The sequence below is a fragment of the Triticum dicoccoides genome, chromosome 1A, assembly GCF_002162155.2.
Source record: "Triticum dicoccoides isolate Atlit2015 ecotype Zavitan chromosome 1A, WEW_v2.0, whole genome shotgun sequence".
NCBI classification, from domain to species: Eukaryota; Viridiplantae; Streptophyta; class Magnoliopsida; order Poales; family Poaceae; genus Triticum; species Triticum dicoccoides.
The window spans coordinates 495,295,544-495,301,100 of record NC_041380.1 but is presented as its reverse complement, the minus strand read 5'-3'; positions in this window follow the sequence as shown (position 1 = coordinate 495,301,100).

The window sequence follows — 5,557 nt, the reverse complement described above, 5'->3', positions numbered from 1 at the left end:
GTCAAAACGGTGAACATGATATACGCTACACACATCCCCAATTGGGAGCGCAAGCGTGCGCTCAGGGACGTCTACGCGATAGAGCCAGTCTCCCCAAAATTTAATCCATGGTCGTCATGCCCGATCACCTTTGATCGTCGGGATCATCTGACCAGTATCCGTCACGGTGGCTCAGCCGCACTGGTCCTAGACCCAATAATTGATGGGTTCCACCTGACTCGCGTCCTTATGGACAGAGGTAGCAGCCTCAATCTGCTCTACCAGGATACAACGCGAAAAATGGGCATCAACCCATCTCGGATCAAGCCCACCAGGACTACCTTCAAAGGAGTTATACCAGGTGTAGAGGCCCGCTGTGCGGGCTCAATCACACTAGAGGTTGTCTTCGGATCTCCGGACAACTTCCGAAGCGAGGAGTTAATCTTTGATATTGTCCCCTTTCGCAGCGGCTATCACGCACTGCTAGGATGTACCGCGTTCGCTCGATTCAACGCAGTACCACACTATGCTTATCTCAAGCTCAAAATGCCCGGTCCACGCGGCGTCATAACAGTCAACGGAAATACGGAACGCTCCCTCCATACAGAAGAGCACACAGCTGCCTTAGCAGCAGAAGTACAGAGCGACCTTCTAAAGCAGAACCTTAATTCGGCTGCCGAACCCACGGACACCGTTAAGAGGGTCCGAACTACTCTACAGCAGGAGAGCTCGGCTCATCAGGAGCTCGAATAGCAATCTGGCCTCCGTCGCAGTTCCGATCAAGTGGTGGCATTCGTGCCGCGTGTACATAACTACGCACTCAATATCCCATGGGCATCCACGGAGGAATAGCTAGCTTGTTGTTCGTAGTACGGCCCAACCGACATCGGATGCACACATACTTCCACTTTTACTTGTTTCCTTTTCAGGTCTCAATCCCACAGGCACCATCTGGTGGTCTGGTCATCGGTCCTCTTGAAGGATAAACACACCAAGACGACGAGAAACGCATACATATGGGGGACTTTTTAGGTGATTCCGTTAACGATAACTCTACCTATTTTTCAGGACCCACATGCAGCTCTCCCTTGGTTTAGGCATGTCAAATAGCCTGTTGCTTATTGCACTACCTGTATCAATGCGCCTTGATGTACTAATTAAATTACAATGAGAATAGTTTGCGGCTGGAGCTGTAGGACTCCAGCTTTTTACCTTCATACCTTTTTTGTTTTTTTAGCTCCCTTGTGGATAATCCTATCAGGTAGCACCTGTACACTTTGGTACGCTTGATGTCTGCCAGGGGCTTCATAGCACCCCACATTATGGCAACAAAAGTCCGAACACTTTTCATAAGTATAGTTCGGCACCCCAAATTTAGCATTATATGCATTGGCTCTGAATCATGTCTTTGGTCGATAGTTGGGTTGCCCGACTCCTGTGCTTGCTACCTTACGTTCCGCTATATCGGCTAAGGTAGTAAAGGGAGAACTACTGCGATTGTGCCTTGGTTTATACAAAGGAGCACCTCAGTAGAGAAAGCCGAAAACTGACTGCCATGATGCGGCGTGAGCTGGTCAACTGTTCGGAGGCTGCAAATTGTTGGAGATTTCTTCCGCATTATGCGAAGGGTTGGTACTTCCCGATCATATGCTTATAGCACTCTAGTTCGGATACTAGGGGTTGCGCCCATGTTTTTATTGTCGCACTCCTATGGCTAAGTGAAGGCGTTACAGCCGCATAGTCTGGTTGCCTGGTTCATTGCGCTAAACAACTCCTTCAAGGACCATCTAATTGGATCAAGATTGTTTAGATTCCATCCCGAACACCCCCGTACTACCTACGTCGGGGCAGAAGCCGATGACTAGTTAACCCTCAGATTTCATACAACACGGGCGCACAGGAAGTAAAAATTTAAAAACATAATAAGCATTATATTGCATAAACTCTTTGTTTCATCATACAAGGCAGAGGGAGCTCGCATACATTCATTCGAAGATAGTGTCTTTCGCACAGTGATCCGCAACAATGCGGGATCCCTCCAGGACAATGAGGGAGTCCTGGATTAGGGGGTCTTCGGATAGCCGGACTATATCCTTTGGTCGGACTGTTAGACTATGAAGATACAAGATTGAAGACTTCGTCTCGTGTTCGGATGGGACTCTACTTGGCGTGGAAGGCAAGCTAGGCAATATGGATATGTGTATCTCCTCCTTTGTAACCGACCTTGTGTAACCCTAACCTCTCCGGTGTCTATATAAACCGGAGGGTTTTAGTCCGTAGGACAACATACAATCATACCATAGGCTAGCTTCTAGGGTTTAGCCTCTCTGATCTCGTGGTAGATCTACTCTTGTACTACCCATATCATCAATATTAATCAAGCAGGACGTAGGGTTTTACATCCATCAAGAGGGCCCGAACCTGGGTAAAACATTGTGTCCCCTGCCTCCTGTTACCATCCGCCTTAGACGCACAGTTCGGGACCCCCTACCCGAGATCCGCCGGTTTTGACACTGACATTGGTGCTTTCATTGAGAGTTCCTCTATGTCGTCGTCGTTAGGCTTGATGGCTCCTACTATCATCGATAGCGATGCAGTCCAGGGTGAGACTTTTCTCCCCGGACAGATCTTCGTGTTCAGCGGCTTTGCACGGCGGGCCAATTCGCTTGGCCATCTGGAGCAGATTGAAAGTTACGCCCCTGGCCACCAGGTCAAGTTTGGAAGCTTAAACTACATGGCCGATATCCGTGGAGACTTGATCTTCGACGGATTCGAGCCTCTTCCTTGTGCGTCATGCGGTCACGATGAGTACAATTTAGCTCTACCATCAGACAGTGTTCAGGAGATCGCACATGCAGCCGCTCCGACCCTCAATTCGGAGCCAGTTGCGCCATCCATGGATGGGTGGATGGACCCCACCATGGAGGCCTTACCCTCAGCGGCGATCGAGCCAAACATCGACCTTACCTTGTACGAGAGCCGTGTTGTTAAACTGCCAGATCCTTCTCCGGCCATGGACTCCGAGCCGCCTGCGCCCGTTCCTATCGAATCCGATTGGGCGCCGATCATGGAGTTTACCTCCGCGGATATTTTTCAGCACTCGCCCTTTGGCGACATACTGAACTCATTAAGGTCTCTCTCCTTGTCAGGAGGATCCTGGCCGAACTATGTCCGACATGACTGGGATGCGGACGACGAAGAAATTCACGGCCCACCCACCACCCACTTAGTAGACACTGTCGATGACTTAACCGACATGCTCAACTTCGACTCTGAAGACATCGACAGTATGGATGATGATGCGGGAGACGAAGAGGAACCACTGCCCATAGGGCACTGGACAACCACCTCATCATACGATATATACATGGTGGATACACCCAAAGAAGGCAATGGCGACGAGATAGCGGAGGATGACCCCTCCAATAAGCAACCCAAGCGCCGACGTCAGCGGCGCCGCTCTAAGTCCCGCCAAAGCAAAAGTGGTGATACCGGCACAGGAGATAATAACACTCCGGATAGTGCCGAAGACAACAACAATCCCCTCCAGCAAGATTTAGAGTAGGAGGATGGAGGAGCCAGCCCTCCTGAGAGAGCGGCAGATGGAGAGGCGGAGGATGATAATTACATGCCCCCCTCCGAAGACGAGGCAAGCCTCGGCAACGACGAATTCGCCGTGCCAGAGGATCCCTTCGAACAAGAGCGCTTCAAACGCCGGCTTATAGCCACGACAAATAGCCTTAAGGAAAACCAGCAGCAGCTTCAAGCTGATCAAGATCTGCTAGCTGATAGATGGACTGAAGTCCTCGCGGCCGAGGAATATAAACTCGAGTGCCCCTCCAAGAGTTACCCAAAATGTAGGTTGCTACCCCGACTGGAGGAAGAAGCGTATGACGCGGCTGATCGGCCACCTCATGGCCATGATAGAGAGGCATTCCAGCCAAAAACTCAGCCTGCACCCTGACGCCATTCAAATAAAAAGGCATGGGGAGATATGCCGGACCTGCGAGACATATTGGAGGACAAAGCAAAGCATGCAAGATCGATCTACGGACCACGAGGGCGCGCCACTATGCGAGACGATAAACGTCACGCCGGATACAGTAAAAGTAAATCTGGCCGGGCCGAACACAGCGGGCAAGACCCATTCGAGCTACGTCGCAATATAGCCCAGTACAGAGGCGCCGCACACCCCTTATGCTTCACAGACGAAGTAATGGATCATCAAATCCCAGAAGGTTTCAAACATGTGAATATTGAATCATACGACGGCACAACAGATCCCGCGGTATGGATCGAGGATTTCCACATCCACATCCACATGGCTCGCGTTGATGACTTACACACCATCAAATACCTCCCACTAAAGCTCAAGGGACCAGCGCGGCTTTGGCTTAACAGCCTGCCAGCAGAGTCCATTAGCTGTTGCGAAGATCTGGAAGCCGCATTCCTCGACAACTTTCAAGGCACTTATGTGCGGCCACCAGATGCCGATGACTTGAGCCACATAATTCAGCAGCCAGAAGAATCGACCAGGCAATTCTGGACTCGGTTCCTAACAAAGAAAAATCAAATCGTCGACTGTCCGGATGCAGAGGCCCTAGCGGCTTTCAAACACAACATCCACGACGAATGGCTAGCCCGGCACCTTGGTCAAGAAAATCCGAAATCTATGGCAGCCCTCACGACACTCATGACCTGCTTTTGTGCGGGAGAAGACAGCTGGCTGGCTCGTAGTAATAACATATCAAAGAACCATGGTACTTCAGATACCAAGGACGGCAATAGCAGGTCGCGTCGCTACAAACATAAGAGCCGCATTAACAGAGATAATACCGAGGATACGGCAGTCAATGCCGGATTCAAAGGCTCTAAACCCGGTCAGCGGAAAAAGCCATTCAAACAAAGTACGCCGGGTCCGTCCAGCTTGGACCGTATACTCGATCGCTCATGTCAAATACACGGCGCCCCAGAAAAGCCAGCCAATCACACCAACAGGGATTGTTGGGTGTTCAAGCAGGCCGGCAAGTTAATTGCCGAAAACAAGGACAAGGGGCCACATAGCAATGACGAGGAGGAGCCCTGGCAGGCACACACTGGAGGACAGAAGAGGTTTCCCCCACAAGTGCGGACGGTGAACATGATATACGCAACCCACATCCCCAAGAGGGAGCAGAAGCGTGCACTCAGGGACGTATATGCGTTGGAGCCAGTCGCCCCAAAGTTCAACCCATGGTCCTCCTATCCGATCACTTTCGATCGCAGGGACCATCCCACTAGTATCCGTCATGGAGGATTCGCCGCACTGGTTCTGGACCCAATCATTGACGGATTTCACCTCATTCGAGTCCTTATGGATGGCGGCAGCAGCCTGAACCTGCTTTATCAGGACACAATGCGCAAAATGGGTATAGACCCCTCAAGGATCAAACCCACAAAAACGACCTTTAAAGGCATCATTCCAGGCGTAGAGGCCCATTGCATAGGCTCAATTACACTGGAAGTGGTCTTCGGATCCCCGGATAACTTCCGAAGCGAAGAGTTAATCTTTGATATAGTCCCGTTCCGCAGTGGTTAT